This window comes from Leptopilina boulardi, unplaced genomic scaffold, assembly GCF_019393585.1.
Source record: "Leptopilina boulardi isolate dan_hultmark-lab unplaced genomic scaffold, ZJU_Lbou_2.1 LbouV2_208, whole genome shotgun sequence".
Classification (NCBI taxonomy): Eukaryota; Metazoa; Arthropoda; class Insecta; order Hymenoptera; family Figitidae; genus Leptopilina; species Leptopilina boulardi.
The window spans coordinates 464,878-486,532 of record NW_026137761.1 but is presented as its reverse complement, the minus strand read 5'-3'; the positions used below and the strand labels follow the sequence as shown (position 1 = coordinate 486,532).

At 26.8% G+C, this 21,655-nt stretch overlaps 1 protein-coding gene and 1 long non-coding RNA gene across 14 annotated transcripts in view; both read right to left on the bottom strand.

The window, feature by feature from the left end:
* LOC127278580 (potassium voltage-gated channel protein eag) overlaps positions 1-21,655 on the bottom strand; it is a 1,151,741-nt gene that overhangs the window by 1,032,076 nt on the left and 98,010 nt on the right. The gene's annotated exons all lie outside the window — the stretch shown is intronic.
* Positions 8,166-10,710, bottom strand: LOC127278602 (uncharacterized). Of its 2 annotated transcripts, none has more exons than XR_007842508.1 (3): positions 10,604-10,710; positions 9,629-10,246; positions 8,166-9,230 (listed from the first exon to the last, which is right to left on the bottom strand). It is a non-coding gene; the product is annotated as an uncharacterized LOC127278602 (long non-coding RNA). The 2 variants fall into 2 exon arrangements; XR_007842509.1 differs by having other exon boundaries at positions 8,176-9,230; positions 9,999-10,246.

The window sequence follows — 21,655 nt, the reverse complement described above, 5'->3', positions numbered from 1 at the left end:
TAACAATTTTAGCTAATATTAGTTATAACTTATAAAAAGCGGTCATTTGCTAATTTAGTAAATTTTATTTACTGTAGCAACTAAGTTATTGGCAAGAACAGCAAATGAAAATCAGTTAACACATTTTTTTCCGTGTGTACAATTTAATGAATACACAGTCAAACACTGGCATATAGATTTTTTGTAATTAAATTATTATAATTATTAATAAGTTATAATTAAAATATATTAGAGCGATTAAGTATCTATATCAATGGGCAAGATCTGGATCATCAACGGATACAAGAAGGGCATCAAGTAAGGCGTCGTAGAAAACCTCAATACGTTTTAGATGATTTACACATCATGCAATGCCAGGATAATTTTGACCTAGGAAGGTAGAATTTAAAAATTACTAATCAACATATATTTTAACAATCAGTCAAATCTCATGAAAGTACATACTGTGGAAAAGTAAAATAATCTTTCCACATGAAATTAAAATTTATACTCATTTATTTATTGCGCGTGTATGCAGGCTCTCTTTAGAAGACTTTTTAAGATCTGGAATTAGCTTCAAAAGAAGGCAAGAGTGCGAATCACAACTGAGACTGAGTAATGTCTTTTCTACATTGAGCAAAAAATGATATTCTTATCTCTTAACCAAAAAACCTTGTCTGGAACCGACCCTGCTCAAAAGTCGCCAAAAGCAGAGTCCTTTTTGAATACAAACTAGATAGCGCAGACCTCAATTGAGTCCAGTAGATAGCACAAAAAATATTATGCACAGAAAATTTTTTTCTCTAAGATTGCGACATAAATAATGAACTGAAAAAAATTTGATTCAAATAATCAGTTACTTGATTTTAATTAAGTAAATATTTATTTGTATCAAATAACTATTATTTGGTTAATTAAATTTTATTTGTTTTAACAATGAAATTATTGATTTGAATACAGTTTATTTGATTAAATTAAAAAATATTTGATTCAAATAGATATTTATCTGATAATAGTCAAGCAACCGCCTAAATCGGAATTTTGATTTTTTTATTCTCCTGGTATTCTATTGCTGGTTCTCTATTGCTTCTCTTTTAATTCTTTTACATATATAAATAATTCTTTTTTAATTCTCCAGGTTCTCTTTTGCTTTTCTTGTCTATCTTTTACTGTCCTTAATTCTTTATATTTCTCTTTTTCTGAAACAAAATTTTTCTCTGTTCTCTTAAATTCTCTCTAACAGAAAATTATTATTCCACCATTTAAATTGCAAAATAAAATATTAAAATTAAAAGAAAAAATAATCATAGAAAATCAATGGAGAATCATTTTTGATTCCCTTTTAATTCTCTAAAGGTGCAAACTTTGAAATACCCGCACTTTGTGGGAACAAAACTTCGTTATTTTTTATATTTTCCATTAATTCATCCTGGTTCTCTTAGATTCTTGAAAATCAATCAATCAGTTTATGAAAATCAAAGGAAACTCAGAACTTCGACTCTGGCAATTATTTGAACCAAATAAAAATTTCTTTCAATGTGAGAAAGTTTCACTGATTTAAATTTAAAAGTAAAAAACGATGAGTTAGATAAAAGGCTTGTATTTTGCTTCTTTAAAAGTTAGAAAGGTCGCTTTGTTTTTCTAATTGAATATTGATCCGTGTAGATATTCCTGAAAATTTAGAACAAGAAATTGAAGATCCTGAACTAATTGACCCTGCTCTTATGGAACCAAACAATAATATTCCAGGTACATTCTACTTAGCAGAATAAACTTTGAAAAAACGTAACTTAAAATTTAAGAATATTATCTTGGCGCTTATTTTCATTTATTTTATTTTTGCAGTTAAAATATATAATAATATTCTTAAAATAAGAAAGAATTCTTAAATTATTAAAACTTTTCTTTTAAAAATATTCTTATTTTAAGTGTATTATGCTTCAACTATAAGATTAAAATGCATGGGAAATATTCTTCAATAACTGCAAGAAAATTATTCTTAAATTTAAAGTTTTGTTTTTCGTTGTTTTATATATAAAATTTATACTACTTAAATTTGAAATTAACTTACTTCTTAAAAATAAAAGATTTGGAATAAATTCGACCTCGATTGAACAGAGGACAGAATGTGCAAAATAATTTAATGGAGAATGAACTTGCAGAAGGTATATAACGATGTCAAAGTTAAAATGAAAATAATTTCATATATAGAGGAACATATAATGATTAGGTTACATTTACAGTGAAAATTTCTTGTGAATTATTTGCATTTAATTCTTATTAGATGCAATGATCCCCCTTGAAGTTGTGGTTGTGGAAAATGAAATAGTTGGAGAAAATGCTGGACAGTTCCCTCTTGTTAATAATAATCGAGGGCGAGGTCGCGGTCTGAGAGGTGGTCCAAGAAGAAGAGGAAGGATAAATAATAGAAGAATGCGAAGGCTTAACGGGGAACGAAAAATGGAAAATGCAGTACTGCAAGCTGCCGATGTTATTAGAAGACCACGAGGTAGACCTAGAGGCTTAATTTGAATTATTCGTTTTTTAAATAATTTATTATGGAGTTTAACTTATTGTTATTTTAATACGTGCTTAAAAATCTAACTTCAAAAAGTTATAAAAGTACAAAATTAACGTACAAGTTTCTTTGTTTTTAATCGTTCTCGCTTATTTTTAGTATCATAACTTAATAAGGAAAAATAGTTACCGTTTGTATAAAATTCGAAACTTCCAAACGCATTGTCATTTAAAAATGTTTATTAAAAGTAGTGTGTGTTCCCAATCTATTTCAACAAAACATATGCATAATCACACAAATTCAATAAGAATTTTTGAAGCAGATGAAAAAAATATTTCTTTACAAACTGTTGATGAGGTTATAGAAAGTTCCGATTCAAGTCCTTATATTGAAACCACCGAATCTAAGACACAAGAAAAAATATTTCTTGATGAATCGCTTCTATTCACAGATGCTTTACAAATAATTTCGACAATTTACGCTGATCCCACAATTGCTAGAAAACATGTTCAAACAGTTGTTTCATCTACGGATGGCTTTCTCAATAATACTTACTTTAATGATTTAAAAATATCAATATTTAATTGCGCAACTCAAGACGATAAAGTAAAAATTATAAATAAAATAGAAAAACAGCAAAATGTCATGAAGCCGATAGATACAGAATATAAAAGACTTAACGTTTTTGAAGAAATGGGTTTTTTTATTAAACCAGAAAAACTATTATTTGGGACAATTGATGATAAAGATAAATTTGGAGATCTTATTAGCAAAGAATTAAATGGTCAATTTATACCGTTAGGAAAATTATTGAAAACATTCCTTGAGTTACCGTATGTATTTGAAACTGTACAAAATTATTGTCTTGATTTGCGAAAAAACAATAATGAAATTTTTAATGTCATTCAAACCGATTTTTGGAAATCAAAATTGTGTTATCCGTCAGAAGTAATTGAATTTCCTCTTTTGCTTTATGAAGATGCTTTTGAAACTGCAAATCCTCTTGGATCGCATGCAGGCATTTACAAATTAAATGGGATTTATGCTGTTCTTCTTGGCATTCCACCTGAATTTCGTTCAAGATTAGAAAACATATTTTTGGTTCAATTATATCACGCTGATGATGCTAAAACTGTAAAGAAAGAAGTCATTTATGGAAGGCTTGTGTCTGAATTAAATAAATTAAATTTAGAAGGTATTGAGATAGAAGTTAACGGTAAAAAGTTTCGTGTATATTTTAAAGTCATCGCAATTGTTGGAGATAATCTCGGATTAAATCAAATGCTTGGATTTACAGAAGGGTTTACAGTTAAATATTACTGTCGTTTTTGTATTGCATCTAGTTTACAAGCTTCGAAAATGTGTTTAGAAAATTTTTCACTTTTAAGAGACAGAGAAAAATACAAAAACCATGTAAAATTAAATAATTTTAAACTAACGGGTATTCATGAAAGTTGTTTTTTCAATAATTTAAATTCATATCATGTCACTAAAAATTACAGTGTTGATGTTCTGCACGATATACTTGAAGGTATTGCACGATATGAAATGCGTTCCGCTTTGAATTATTTTATATTTTCTAAACGCTATTTTTCACTTAATGAACTTAATTGGCAAATGAAGTGGTTTCACTATGACGGCAATGAACCTCCACCGATTAGTTTAGCTCATTTACAAAGTTAAGAAATCAAAATGTCCGGTTCTGAAATGTTGTCTTTTCTTTCGAATTTTCCCTTGATTTTTGGCGATTTGGTTAAAGACCAAAATGATGAGCACTGGAAACTAATCCAACTCTTAAGAAAAATTCTTATTTTAAGTTTAAAAGATAGTATAACAAAGGCTGACTGTGAATCCATGAAACAGTTAGTTTTCGAACACCATTCATTATATATTAAATTATTTGGTTACATTTTAAAACCAAAACACCACTTTCTGGTTCATTATGCGATGATAATGGAAAAAGTAGGCCCTCTTAACGTTAGGAAGGTAACCATCGACCAATAAAGACATATGCAAAAGTTACGTTTAACCGAAAAAATGTTTGCTATTCTTTAGCTCTAAAAAATCAGTTATCTTTATCTGATACATTTATAAACAACAAATCATTATCGACAAATGATATTCAATATAAATTAACGAATATACCACTAGCGTTTTCAGAAAAATTACTTTTACCAAATAATAGTAAAAATTTTCAAAGTTTGGATTGTTTAATAATTAATAAAAGAAAGTATATAATAGGATCAATTCTAATGATAGAAAAAAAATCATCTGCGGTGTTTGGCATAATTGAAAAATTATATTGTAAAGATGTTTGTGAAGATAATTTATCGAAAAAAGACTGTGTTATAATTATAAGCGTATTAGATACGTCAGTATTTGACGATCATTTACAAGCATATGTCATAGGAGAAGCGATCTCACTTAAAGTAATTAGTTTAGATAAACTTTGTGATTATAAGATAAGAAAAAAAACTTTAATGCCAAACGGAAAATCATATTTATTGTATAATTAAATGATTTTAAAAGTTAATAAATTAACTAAAAACTAATTGGACTTTATTTAATTATCAATCTTTTAATATAAACGAATAAAAATAAAAAAAAAATTTTAACATTAGAAAATTAGTTAAATTAACTAATCAAAATAGTAAATTTAACTAAATTATAGTGAGGCATTTCATTTGAAAACGATCAGTCATGACTTAGATTTTTTTAATATTTCGTTTTTTTGTATTGTTTGGGGACTTAAATAAGTGTGAAAAATTTTAATTAAAAATCTTAAGTTTTTTTCAAGTTATTTTCATTAACAAATTTAAGATACTTTTTTTCCTTTTCGCTATAACTTTTTCATTTTTCTTTGTACAGAAAAGTGTTTCAAATGTTTTTTCTTCAAAAATTATTGAATTTTAAGAAAATGATTTTTATTTTTAATATTTTATAATTTTTATATTATTTATTTAAAAAAAAATTTTTTATTAATGTTTAAACCTGTTATCGGGCTAATTTCGATCTAAAAAAAATCATGAATATTCTTCAACATTATACAAATAACATATTCAAATTTGGTGAATGCATTATGTTTTGTTCTCGAGAAAATTTTTTTTGAAATTTACCGTGCATGGCTCTAGCGGTCGCATCGCGTAGATCCCATGCTGCGCGCCGATAGAGCCATGCACGGTAAATTTCTTTTCACTATAACTTTTTCATTTTTCTTTGTACAGAAAAGTGTTTTAAATGTTTTTTCTTCAAAAATTATTGAATTTTAAGAAAATGATTTTTATTTTTAATATTTTATAATTTTTATATTATTTATTTAAAAAAAAAAATTTTTTATTAATGTTTAAACCTGTTATCGGGCTAATTTCGATCTAAAAAAAATCATGAATATTCTTTAATATTATACAAATTACATATTAAAATTTGGTGAATGCATTATGTTTTGTTCTCGAGAAAAATTTTTTTGAAATTTACCGTGCTCTATCGGCGCGCAGCATGGGATCTAACCCAAGCGCTGACCGATGCGACCGCTAGAGTCATGCACGGTAAATTTCAAAAAATGTTTTCTCGAGAACAAAACATAATGCATTCACCAAATTTGAATATGTTATTTGTATAATGTTGAAGAATATTCATGATTTTTTTTAGATCGAAATTAGCCCGATAACAGGTTTAAACATTAATAAAAATTTTTTTTTAAATAAATAATATAAAAATTATAAAATATTAAAAATAAAAATCATTTTCTTAAAATTCAATAATTTTTGAAGAAAAAACATTTAAAACACTTTTCTGTACAAAGAAAAATGAAAAAGTTATAGTGAAAAGGAAAAGAAGTATCTTAAATTTGTTAATATAAATAACTTGAAAAAAACTTAAGATTTTTAATTACAATTTTTCATACTTATTTAAGTCCCCAAATAATACAAAATAACGAAATATTAAAAAAATCTAAGTCATGACTGATCGTTTTCAAATGAAATGCGTCAGTAGTAAGATTAATATTCACTGTGGTAGGTAGAATTTACTAATTTTTCATTGTTGTGCTTAACAAAGGCATTCATGGTAAAGAGAACCAATATATTTAGTTAAAGTAACCAATTTTTTTAGTAATTTTAACTTAAAATTTATAAGTTAATTTTACCAAGAGAGCTTAGTAATCCTTCTAACGAACCCTTGAGCTTGGTAAAATCTTGGTAAACGGGTACCAAGTTTTTTTTTCGGTGTCGGTTAATCAATTCGTTTTAATGCGAAAAATCAGTTGCTTGGACAAATAACTTTATTTACAGTGTAAAATACGTATTTTCGAATTTTTAAAAAAATGATATAAAAAAATTATGTGGGTATTTTTTAAAATCCTTGTGTTTGATTTTTGATTTTGATGTCTGTAATAAGCCTACAAAATTTTAGAACAATCCATCGAAGTATATTAGAGATAATTTGTACACAATACACACGAATCCAAAGCTTTTTCATGTGGAAGCAAAATATAACGAATAAAGTCTTAAGCGCATGCGCATTATAAAAGTAAATACTAAATAAAAAGAAAAAGAACTTAATTATACAAAAACTGAAAATAATAGAAACTAAAAGAAATAAGAAATTTTACAAAGAAAAAAGTATTAAAGAAAACATTTAGCGCCTGTTTCTTGAAAACGCTGTGGCCAGCCTCTTCATAGCCTGCGTCAGGCGTTGTCTAGCATTTCCTCTAAGGACGTGTCCAAACTTGACCGAAAACATGAAAGTATACGTAACGTCACAATGTGTTTTAAATGGATACGTTACGTATACGTTCATGTTTCTTGTCTATTCTGGACGCATCCAAAGAGGAAGAGTATTGATTTGTACTATACGTCTTAGAGCTGGTTGTAGTCGCCGTTGCCGCCGATCTCCTACTCTAGCCGGTAATCGTGGCTCACTTAGCTGTACACGCGGTACGAAGATTTGGAGGAGCTTGAACTTGCTCAGGTTCATTAATTAAGTTTGGAACTTCCTCTACTTGCATTGCAGGAATTGGACGATGTTCAGTGGCCAATCGTGGGGGTGTTTGCATACGGATCCAAGGGACAGGATCCCCAGTTGGATCGTACACGAATGTACACTATAAAATCATGATTTTTTGCGATTATGTCGTAAAAAACGCAAAATTTCGAAAAAGGTTTAAAATAAAAGTTGTAGGTCTCAAAAAAAAACACATTTCATGTTGTATGAATTTTTTACCAAAAGTGGTTATTTTTAGAGAAAAATCCAAAAAACCATAAAACATCATGAAAAATAACGGAAAAAACAGTGCACATCATAACTAGAGAAAAATTTAGTACTTGCAAGTATATTAACTTATTTTGATGCGCTGATTACAAAAATGATAGTTAAATTTGGCGAAAAATTTATTATCATGGAGAAAACCATAAAAAAACACCAAGAAATCATGGTTTTTGCGATTATCTCGTAAAAATGGCCAAATTTCGAAAAATGTTCCAAATAAAAGTTAAAGAACTTAAAAAAACACACATTTTATGTTTATGCATTTTTTACAAAAAGTGGTTATTTTTCAAGAAAAATCAACAGTAGCATAAAGTACAGCCGCGTAAAGTACTTTTCTTACGTATTTTAAAGAAACCTTGGCGGGGGGTGGGGCGGATATGGCAAAAAACCATGATTTTATGGTGTTTTTTATGGTTTTCTTCATTATAATCAATTTTACGCCAATTTTTATTATCATTTTTATAATTAGCGCATCAAAATACGTTAATATACTTACAAGTACTAAATTTTTCTCTAGTTATGATGTGCATTGTTTTTTCCGTCATTTTTCATGATGTTTTATGGTTTTTTGAACTTTTCTCAAAAAACAACCACTTTTGGTAAAAAATTCATACAACAAAAAATGTGTGTTTTTTGAGACCTACAACTTTTATTTTAAACCTTTTTCGAAATTTTGCGTTTTTTACAAGATAACTGCAAAAAACCATGATTTTATGGTGTTTTTTATGGTTTTTACCATGATAATCACATTTGCGACAATTTTCACTATCATTTTAGTAATCTGAGCACTAAAATACGTTAATATTCCAAGTTTCATTAAGATCGGAGGTGAGACGTTTTCGGAACTATACCCCAATAAAACAATTACTTTACTTTGACAGGATGATATAAAAATCTTCTATTATATTAAGTTACCAAATTTCGAAAACGGACACCGACCCCGTGACCTCGACACCGTCCTTGAAAAATCTATTTTCAATTATTTTCAAATAAATCAAAATACTTTGCATATATGCTTTTAGAAAATCTTACAAACTATTTTTATGTAACATCTTTTTTCAATTTTAACCCGAAAAAGGGTTATTTTGCAATTTTTTAAGAATTTTTTGATTTTTTCAATTTTTTATAATTATTTTTTATTATTTATTGTTGTTTTTTCAATTTTTAGTTAGTAACCTATAATATTGTGTCTAATTTTAAGTGTCATTAAAATCAAATGTTTTTAACTTAATAATTTTAACATTTCTTAATTTAAAACGAAACATCTTCTATTATATTAAGTTAACAAATTTCGAAAAACGACACCGACCCCGTGACCTCGACACCGTCCTTGAAAAATCTATTTTCAATTATTTTCAAATAAATCAAAATACTTTGCATATATGCTTTTAGAAAATCTTACAAACTATTTTTATGTAACATCTTTTTTCAATTTTAACCCGAAAAAGGGTTATTTTGCAATTTTATCCTGAAAAGGATTATTATGCTATTTTATCCCGAAAAAGGGTTATTTTGCAATTTTTTAAGAATTTTTTGATTTTTTCAATTTTTTATAATTATTTTTTATTATTTATTGTTGTTTTTTCAATTTTTAGTTAGTAACCTATAATATTGTGTCTAATTTTAAGTGTCATTAAAATCAAATGTTTTTAACTTAATAATTTTAACATTTCTTAATTTAAAACGAAACATCTTCTATTATATTAAGTTAACAAATTTCGAAAAACGACACCGACCCCGTGACCTCGACACCGTCCTTGAAAAATCTATTTTCAATTATTTTCAAATAAATCAAAATACTTTTCATATATGCTTTTAGAAAATCTTACAAACTATTTTTATATAACATCTTTTTTCAATTTTAACCCGAAAAAGGGTTATTTTGCAATTTTTTAAGAATTTTTTGATTTTTTCAATTTTTTATTATTATTTTTTATTATTTATTGTTGTTTTTTCCATTTTTAGTTAGTAACCTATAATATTGTGTCTAATTTTAAGTGTCATTAAAATCAAATGTTTTTAACTGAATAATTTTAACATTTCTTAATTTAAAACGAAACATCTTCTATTATATTAAGTTAACAAATTTCGAAAAACGACACCGACCCCGTGACCTCGACACCGTCCTTGAAAAATCTATTTTCAATTATTTTCAAATAAATCAAAATACTTTGCATATATGCTGTTAGAAAATCTTACAAACTATTTTTATGTAACATCTTTTTGCAATTTTAACCCAAAAAAGGGTTATTTTGCAATTTTTTAAGAATTTTTTGATTTTTTCAATTTTTTATTATTATTTTTTATTATTTATTGTTGTTTTTTCAATTTTTAGTTAGTAACCTATAATATTGTGTCTAATTTTAAGTGTCATTAAAATCAAATGTTTTTAACTTAATAATTTTAACATTTCTTAATTTAAAACGAAACATCTTCTATTATATTAAGTTAATAAATTTCGAAAAACGACACCGACCCCGTGACCTCGATACCGTCCTTGAAAAATCTATTTTCAATTATTTTCAAATAAATCAAAATACTTTACATATATGCTGTTAAAAAATCTTACAAACTATTTTTATGTAACATCTTTTTGCAATTTTAACCCAAAAAAGGGTTATTTTGCAATTTTTTAAGAATTTTTTTATTTTTTCAATTTTTTATTATTTATTGTTGTTTTTTCAATTTTTAGTTAGTAACCTATAATATTGTGTCTAATTTTAAGTGTCATTAAAATCAAATGTTTTTAACTTAATAATTTTAACATTTCTTAATTTAAAACGAAACATCTTCTATTATATTAAGTTAACAAATTTCGAAAAACGACACCGACCCCGTGACCTCGACACCGTCCTTGAAAAATCTATTTTCAATTATTTTCAAATAAATCAAAATACTTTGCATATATGCTTTTAGAAATTCTTACAAACTATTTTTATGTAACATCTTTTTTCAATTTTATGATAAATTTTATACAATATTAATAAGATATCAATTTAAAACATAAATTATAAATATAATATACATAAACTACAATAAGTAAACAACAATAAGTACAATTTTAACCGAGCGAGCGTTAGCGAGCGAGGAATACATCGCTAGTTGTTAATTAAAATAAAATAATTTAACCCCTTCCATAGAAATGTGAAGGTTAAAAAGAATTTATTTTAATATTTACGTATATATAAAATGTAATAGTTTTAGTTTTAATAGCAAAGTATAAATTATATCTACATACCATCGTTTTTAAAAATACTGGACGGTTACAAATAAACTTCTTTGACAATACAGACCAGCACCTCCGACGGCCGCAAGCGGCCGTCTTCGTTACTTCTGTTCCTTTTTCAATTTCCATTTTATTTTATAAAATGATTTGATTTCTTCTTGCTTTTTTTATCCCATATCGATTCAAAATGTAAAGAAAAAAATTATGAATATGAAATAAGAGAGTGATTTACGCTATAATCTCTCTTGCACTAATCATTTTCTGCTTTTTTTATTTTTAAATTACACTGAAAGAAAATTCATACTACTAAGTATTAAACTCATATTAGAGTTTAATATAAATGTTACAATTTAGGGAAAAAGTGCACCTATATTGATTACTATTACAGTTTTTACGAAAATATATAATGAATTTAAGAGTAACTATTATTTTAAGAAATAAGAATTAGTATATTTATTTTAAAAATTAGTATTTTCTTTATGAATTCACAGAATACGAAATATTATAATAAATAATTTCACAAAATAGTAAGAAAAATAACATATATCCGTATACTTATTTCACATTTTGTAAAACTTTATATTAAAAGTCACGGATTTTCCCGAGAGACTACGAATTTAACCGAAGTTCTGTCTGTTTGCGGCTTCGTGTCCTACTCGAACTTCTACGACTTGATCCGATTTTCGAAAGTGTTGTTAACCAGCAGAACGTACCTATCAACTGTCAACACACGTGTTTCAAATGTTTATAGTGTTTTAAATTCTTTTTAATTTAAATTTATTTTCAATTTATAAAAAATGTTTTATTAAAGTTATTTAATAATAATAAATTTATTATTAATTATTAAATTTATTATTATTTTTATTAATTTTTATTTTTTGATGTCATCTTTACAATTATTTAATTTTTATTTGCAATAAAAATTTTTATAACAATCATAATTTTTAATCTGAAAAAAAAGAAAAATCTATATAAACAATTAATAATAAAAATGAACCCAGCGTAACCTCTATAAAATTACACCATTGGCACTAGTAAACTATTTTTTATTATTAAGTTATTATAAGTAAACTTCTTTCTCGCAAGTGGTAAAAATATTCAGTAGTTAGTATATAAGAAAACGATATATGCCGACCCCCAGCGAAATTTATCGTTATGCGTATAGAATTGTAAGTGTAGGTTTCGTTGCGATCGTGTAATGTCTATGTATAAGCGAAATGAACGTGCGTGTTCATTAGTATGTGTATTAACCTGTATTGTAAGTGTGAATGTGTTGTTCCTAGTCTCACTCCTCTTCCTCCCGAGAATTAACGGAAACGTCCGACAGTTTCCGCTTTTTTCCCTTTTCTTCCGACATTCTGAATTTTTCGTATAAAGTTTTACAAATATTAGAACGCTACATTCCATATAATGCAACAACTCTATGAGAATTTAATATAATATTTTCAAATATTGGTAATCTTTTTACGTTCTTTCTACAATAATTATTAATATTTGAAAAAAGATTTTAAGTTGGAACTTTAATATAAAGTATATTGAATTTTAATAAAAAGTACACTTTTCCCTAAATTCTAAAAGAATATATTAAAATGTAATACGCATTTTGTTATTTTTTCCTATGAAATTTCTTTCAGTGTATATTTATCTTTATAGTACTACGTCCTAATTCGCTTATAATTGATTATAGTTTGTTGATAAAATATTTAAGGTCTTTATTTTATAAACTTTTTAGATACATAATTTAAATTTCTGATTAATTGTTAATTATAATGTGAAGTTAGTGAAAAGAAATTTTTCAGTCTTTTAAAATATTCACTGAAATGGTAAGTTGAATGACATATTTTAAAATTATCGCGCGCTAATTATTTTGACCAATCAAGTGGCTTTAACTGAATAGGTTATGTTCATTTCTACAACGTAAAAACTGTTCTAATCTAAAAGCATGATAAAAAACTTAAAGGAGATCCGAAATTAATTTCCGCTTTGTGTAAAATAGTGTTGTACTTCTTAATTTTTTTTGTATAATACGATTTAAACATTTTCAATGTTTGTGTTTTATGACAAAAAAGGTTTATATAATCTAAATATTAGCGCTCATTTTTGACGAAATCAACTGCAGCTCCACCTGTACGTTTCTAATCTTTAAATATGTTTCTCCCTTCTATTTACATTTTTCATTCTCAATGCTCATTTCTTATTTCGATAGTTTTTCGAGTTCGATTTTTTTCTATTCGACCTTTTATCGCAATGTTTTTTTTTTTAGAAAGGATTGTGTCAAGGCCAACGCACAACAGATTCGCGAAAGTCGTTCGTGAACGAGATGCATGAGATAGAAAAGGATACAAATATATCTCTGTCCTTTTCTAACTCATGTTTCACGTTCGCGAACGTCTTTCTCTAAGCTATTCTGCTTAGGCCTTTAGGTAAAAAAATGGCTGCTCAGGGATGGCACAGTTTAAATATTTTCTAACTTTTTTACCGTTTTTTAAGTATTTTATATAAAAATAAATAAAATTATAAATAATAAATTTAATAAATAAAAAATTACTACATTTATAAACTTTTATGTAAAATTAATTTTACAAATCAGTAAAGGAATATATTCAGTATATCGAATAATAGAAAACTTAAAAATTCGCACCACACACTAAAGACTCAGAAAGAAAAGGAAATCACAAACACAAAGTTGAAAGATAAATAAATTATAAGTACTAATAATAAATTAATAAATTGTACAATAGTTAAAAAATAGGTGTTCATTTCATGACCATTTAGCTTCCTCATCATGGTACACACGGTGGTCAGGAAGCCTGAAAGTTACGACCAAAAATGATGAGCAAATCGACAAACGGGGATGTTTTAAGGTAAGTTTGGACATTACAAATCCATTTGAATTGAAATCCTTGCTGATCGTTTAAGCGAGATATCATGAAATCAGTCCCAAAGATTGAATTTTAGACTTTAATATTTTACAAAATGCAACTTAACACAAAAGATTGTTATAAATATTAGTATATACATGCTTTTAAATGTATAAATATAAACACTTAAACATATTTGTGTACATAGTGCTTTATACTTATGTACATTGATATATTATATTATAAATATTTTTTATTTTTCTTTCTCTATTGTATTATATTATTCTTTTATTGTACATCTGTCAATTCAGAAGTTTTTCTAATCACAATTTGGAGCAAGCTAACGAATTTAAAAAAAGTTGGTAGTATGATACCAGATAGATTTCTACTGATATTTAACTTGTTTGTCAACTATCCTAACGCTTCAATTAGGCTTTTTATTCAACTTCATATAGCATAAGATTTTTGACTGGGAAGTTGTTAATTTATTAAAATGAAATCTCCATCGGATTAGGTAAATTTTAAAGTAAAAACAAAAATTCTAATTTTATAAAAATATCGATTTTCATGACTGTTGCAAAAATTTACAAATTATCAAATTTAAATTTGACAAGAAAAAAAATCGGGAAAAATGAGAAAAAAACCGGAAATTTTGTTGAACGAAATTAGTAAAAACCCTGTTTTTGGATGTACACACATAAAAATGTTAAAATATCAATATCCATAATCTGATAAATCTTGTAAGAGTACTTACTTTTGAATAAATAATGTATTTTGAAATTCGAAATTAATTGACAGATGTACAATAAAAGAATAATATAATACAATAGAGAAAGATATAAACTTAAACAAGTTGTAAATTCAGATGTTCATTACATGAACATTTTGCTTCCTCTTTACGATCAGCAAAAAAATTTGCTTCCTCGTGGAGAAAGCAAAATTTTATTGCCAAAATGTGAAATTTTGATTTTTTAACTTTCATTAATTCTTTAAATTTACCTCAAATGTATACTTTATATATATCGATCGATTCGTCTTGACGTAAGGAATACAATTATTTCATATATATAAACTTCAATTTAAAAAATCACAAAATTTTTTAGCCAAAATGTGAATTTTTGATTTTTTAACTTTCATTAATTCTTTAAATTTAATGCTTTATATAAAGCGTAAAGGCACTCTCACACCTTTTTGGCTGCCTGCAGGTTACCATGGCAACGCATGAGAGTGAGTGCGACAGAAAATTTAAAAATTTGAATATTCAAATTTTCTGTCTCACTCACACTCGTGGGTTGCCATGGTAACCTGCAGGCAGGCAGGCAGCCAAAAAGGTGTGAGAGTGCCTTTATTTCTAAAAAATTTGTTTTCTTTTTACTTCCTTCTTTTCCTACGATTTAATTATTTTTATAGTACAGAAATTTAAAAATAATAACTTTCAAGAAAACTTAAAAATTTTATTTTCCAAAAAAATTGCATTTTCAAATGTCAGAAAATTTTCCGTGTCATTTTTCAGCAAATTTTTTTGAAATTTTGCGAAAAACTCATTCAGCTTTTTTGCAGCGATTTTGCAGCAAGTTTGCACTGTAAAGTTTAAAAAGGGTGGACATATCGATATTTGCCACAGTTTTGCAGCAAGTTGGCAATGCAAACTCGCAATTTGGCATTGCCAAATTGCTGCAAAATTGTGACAAATTGTTGTGCTATCCGGGACGAGGCTTCATCGTCTTAGTCGCACCGATATAAAATCTTTGATATTTAATATCTCGAAAACAAAAAAAATCGTCATTCTGAAAATTTATATACAGATCGGAAAAAACCTCAGCTGTCGTTTGCAATTATTTATTTTTAAAAAAATCAGACCGATATTACTGAAAATAGCAAATTTATGTTTAATTATAGAATTCAAGGTCAAAATTCAAAAATTTTAAAAAACGAAATTCCCCATTGAAAAGATCATGAAAAAACCTTAAAAAAATACAGCTGCCAAAATTTTTTTTATTGCATTTATAGACAGAAAAAATTCAAATAGTACGCGGTGTCAGGGAAACCTAATAAAATTGACCCCCTCTATCTCCCCCAAAATTTCAAAAAAGTCAAAAAAATTTTTTAGGATATTTTACTCTCAGGTAGGACAACAATTTCCCCAAGTTTCACTTTTTTTCGAGAAATCAATTTTTTAACTCAGGGCATTACACGTAAAATGCCTCATATATATGGATGAATCTCTAGAAACAGGGCACTTTTGATAATAGTAAATATTTAAAAAAAAAATTTTTTAATTTAATTTTTTAATTAATTTAATTAATTTTTTTTACACTAATTACATTAGTTATCACTAAAAAAACAAGTTGAAAATTCAGATGTTCATTACATGAACATTTTGCTTCCTCGTGGAGAAAGCAAAATTTTATTGACAAAATGTGAATTTTTGATTTTTTAACTTTCATTAATTCTTTAAATTTACCTCAAATGTATACTTTATAAATATCGATTGATTCGTCTTGACGTAAGGAATACAATTTTATTATATATAACCTTAAATTTTTCTATTTAAAAATTTTTTCGATTAAAAAAAAATTTTTGGAAAAAAGACGATAAAATTTTTTTTTTGGGTATTTTTTAAAATCCTTTGGTCAGATTTGAGATATTAATATGATAAATGAGCCTACCAAATTTTATCTAAATCCATTAAAACCTGTTAAAGTTATCTTCTAAACAAAAAAGGGATCCACACACACACACACATACATACATCCGGACAATTGATCAGGATCTCATATAACATGTTTCTATAAAGAAAAAAATTTTTTTCCGCCACTTTGAAAAGTTTTATAAACAAAAGGACTACAAAGCTTCCTCCACGAGGAAGCAAAATTAATCAATAAGTATTTGAGCTTAAAAAAATTTTTTACGTCCTGTGCGAGACACTCATTAGAAATATTAACAACAAAAACATAAAAACATAACCTCTCAATTTACCCATCAAATATATACTTACTCGGATTAATACAAAACTGTAAATAATTCACCAAAGTCAAAGTATAATTAATGTTAAACTTAATCTTAAAATTAATAATATGATTAATTATACACGACTTAAAATACAAAATACAAGTAAGATATTTTAACAAAAAAAAAACGAAAGGGTCCAACATTTGCGTTATACGTACCTGAGCTCAGAAACAGGAACCGGAGTTTACAAACCAAAGAAAATTGTTTATTATAAACAAAATACCCAATGAAATAAACTGTCCTTTGGTATTTATAAACAGGTTTGCTAACTCTAACTAACTAGTGGGTTGATTTTATCGGAAGTTTTAAAAAACCTTTATTTTTAAGTGGAACCGGAGTTTACATGTAATAAAAGTACGCAATATAAAGACGATTATTATTATAGTTTTAAGTTCAAAAATCACATTTTTTCACATGATTCAAACATCAACATAATTTTTTAACTTGATTACACAAGTAATCGGTAAAAATAAGTTATAAGGTTGAGTAAAATCACTGTAAATTCACAATTATGTAAACTTCGGTTCCACAAAAATAAAATCGGGGAAAAGATTTAAAACCGATTTTTGTTAATACAATTTATGAGAACCAAAATAAGATACACACACGGAGAGAAATAGATGGTACGGGGTACTATCTAGATAATACCAGGTACCATATTTGATCTTACATATAGGGACAGCTATCTAGATTCTATCACTTACAATCTACATTGTACGGAATAACGTCTTGATTGTAGTGGGTAACATAACCATATTTTTTGTAACATCTTTGATAGTACCGAGTAGCATAATGATGGTAGCGGATACCATCTACTTTTAACCATCTTAAAATAATAAGATCGTACCATCTATTTCTCTCCGTGCAGTAATTATACCTTTTAAGTTAAACTTTCGACTAGTACATTTCAAAAAAAATTTAAACCCACTATATACGTAAAAAAAATTCCTAATCTTAGCAAGTCCTATGAGGAGAACTGCAAAAAGTGCATTTTTCGTGGTAATTTTAAATTTTTTAAAGGTTTATAAAAGCAAAAAATATTTCTTTTGCTATTGATAAATATAAACACGAAGAATATCTGCAAAAAATTTCACAATCTTTTAAATAATACTTTTTTAGTTATTAAGTGTGGAACGAAAAGTGCCACGTTCCTGGAGAATCAACCATATATGAGAGATTCTTTTTCAATCGCCCCAGCCCAAAAAGTCAATGTTCTGGGATTGGCTTCATACTTTGGTAAATTGTTCTCCTATATGATAGTAATAAATCCCTAAAATATAAACTCATTAAAAAAATATTTGTAGAAAGTAGAGGGGGTTGAAGTTTTGACGTTAAGGGTAACATTGTCATTTTCAAATCCGTATAACTATGACAAAAGTTTAAGGATTTTAAATTATCAATAATGAATTTTAATGCATTTTTCACGTACTTTTCAAAAATGTATACGAAATTTAAAAAAAAAATTTTTGCCCCTTTTTTTTCAAAATCAACCCTTATTTTTCGACTTTCACCCCTTCGGGTATTTTTTTTTTTTTTTTTTATTATTTTCATTGGAAAGCTGAGGTTTTTTCCGATGAGCTATGTAAATATGAAAATGGGAAAACAATAATTTTGTGAGAAACAGAATATTAAAGTAGGCGGTGCCGATAAGGGTGCCGTTAAGGGTAACATTGTCATTTTCAAATCTGTATAACTATGACAAAAGTTAATGGATTTTAATTTATCAATAATGAATTTTAATGCATTTTTCACGTACTTTTCAAAAATGTTTACGAAATTTAAAAAAAAATTTTTTGACCCCTTTTTTTTCAAAATCAACCCTTATTTTTCGATTTTCACCCCTTCGGGAATTTTTTTTTTTTTTTTTTTATTTTCATTGGAAAGCTGAGATTTTTTTCCATGAGCTATGTAAATACGAAAGTGGGACAACAATAATTTTGTGAGAAGCATAATATTAAATTAGGCGGTGCCTACCTAAATCCTCAAAGATGATCTCCAGGTATACCCCTTATCGGCACCGCCTACTTTAATATTCTGTTTCTCACAAAATTATTGTTGTCCCATTTTCATATTTACATAGCTCATCGGAAAAAAACTCAGCTTTCCAATGAAAATAAAAAAAAAAAAAAATACCCGAAGGGGTGAAAGTCGAAAAATAAGGGTTGATTTTGAAAAACAAGGAGGGGGTCCTTTATGTTTATTTCATAAACATTATGCTTCCTCATTGTTTGAAGCAAAAAATTCGCTTCCTCGTGAAGGAAGCAATGAATTTGTCCAATTCAATTGATTGATTTAAAAAATTTCGAGTTAAAAATGTTTTAAATTAATTAAATTTTTTGAAAAATAAAGAAAATTTTAATTAATTTTGAGTGTAACATAAACTTTATATATACGAATCGATTCGTTTTAATGCAGGGAATAAAATTATTTCATATATAAACATGAATTTAAATAAACACATCATTTTTTAGCTAAAATGAGAATTTTTGATTTTTTAACTTTCATTAATTCTTTAAATTTCAATCAAATCTATACTTTATATATATCAATCGATTCATCTTGACATAAAGAAGACGATTATATTATATATTACCTTAAATTTTTCGATTTAAAAATTTTTTCAATTAAAAAAAAATTTTTGGAAAAAAGACGATAAAATTTTTTTTTTTGGGTATTTTTAAAAATCCTCTCGTCATTTTTGAGAGATTAATGTGTTAAATAAGCCTACCAAATTTTACCCAAATCCATTAAAACCTGTTAAAGATATCGTGTTCACAAAAACTATCCACACACACATACACACACACACACATACACACACACATACATACATCCGGACAATTGATCAGGATCTCATATAACATGTTTCTATATAGAGGAAAATTTGTTTTCACCATTTTTAAAAATTTTATAAACGAAAGGACTACATAGCTTCCTCCACGAGGAAGCAAAAAGGGGTCAAAAATTTTTTTTTTTAAATTTCGTATACATTTTTGAAAAGTACGTGAAAAATGCATTAAAATTCATTATTGATAATTTAAAATCCTTAAACTTTTGTCATAGTTATACGGATTTGAAAATGACAATGTTCCCCTTAACGTCAAAACTTCAACCCCCTCTACTTTCTACAAATATTTTTTTTATGAGTTTATATTTTAGGGATTTATTACTACCATACACGGAAAAACTTTGTGCAAGAATCATTCCTAAATTTGTTCAGGAACTGAGGATATGAGAATAATTTAAGAAATCTTATTTATATTTTCTTTGAAACATTCTAAGCAGTATTTCTATAAGAATTGTAGAGAAATTCAAGACAACTTCCTAAACTCACTACAGAAAGTCTTGAACTTGTTTTAGAACAAATTTTTACGTTTGCGAGAAAAAAAATTTACTCTGGGAGGACTCGATCCCACGTCCTCGAGAGTCCAAAAACTCCGCTTTACATCTCTCAGCTACCTTAGCAGCTTATGGTATTATACATTGGAAACGTATTTGACGCAACCAATCCCTGCCTAGTGCTTGGTTACTGTACTGTGTCTTCTAAAACAGTTCAAGAAACTTTCAACGCCCAGTGACTGAGATATTCCGATCGCGGCATTAACAAGAAGTCTTCCAATGTCATAATAAAAATACAAGTATTTTCTTCAATAATTTTTGTATTTTTCTGTAAATTTTGCAGAATTTTTCTCATTTCCTCAGTTCCTGAACAAATTTAAGAATGATTCTTGAAAAAAGTTTTTCCGTGTATAGGAGAACAATTTACCAAAGTATGAAGCCAATCCCAGAACATTGACTTTTTGGGCTGGGGCGATTGAAAAAGAATCTCTCATATATATATATATATATGTTACGGTTAAAGTGCGAAGTCCGGTGAATGTGCACATTAACCGGTCAATGTGTACATTCACCGGGCATTTTGGTAAAAGTGAGAAATCGGACATTTGGGGAAGATATTATGTACATTTACCAAGTAAATTGGTGATTGTACACATTGACCAGCCTTGGTTGGTAAATGTGAAAATTTGAAATGAGTGATTTGTTAAATAATTTTTTTATGCATATAAAATGTGAAAATGGAATGAATATTATTATTAATAAATTGATAAGATAATATTAAATATAAATTGTATTAAAGGAATAGAATTATAATAAATGAAAATTATAAACAGAAGTAGGAAGACAAATATAAATAGAAGTTCAAATGAGGGGCTGATAGTAAAAATGGTTTAAAATAACATTGGGAGCAAAAGTGGGATAAGTGACTTGGGAGCAAAAACGGGTTAAAATGATTCGTGTAATTTATTGATAAATTCATTATATTATCGATTAAAAAATATTAACAATAGGAAAAAATGCATATTTTATTATAATTAATATCTTTTAATCGATAATATAATGAATTTATCAATAAATTACACGAATCATTTTAACCCGTTTTTGCTCCCAAGTCACTTATCCCACTTTTGCTCCCAATGTTATTTTAAATCATTTTTACTATCAGCCTCTCAAATGTAAATAAATATATTAATTGCAAAAATAAATAAATATATTCTTCCTACATAGCTATATTTAAAGTTAAAATTTTTTAATCCCAAAAAATATATATATTATTCAAAATTCAATATTTTCTAAAATACTTTATACTTTAAAAATAGCAAAAAAAATGTCAAATTAAACAAAATTTCATGAAAGTCGCCCCTGCAAAAATAAATAAATATATTTTTCGTACGCAGCAAAATTTATTTTAATCAAAACGATTTGGGTGAATGTGTACATTTACCGGTTAAAGTA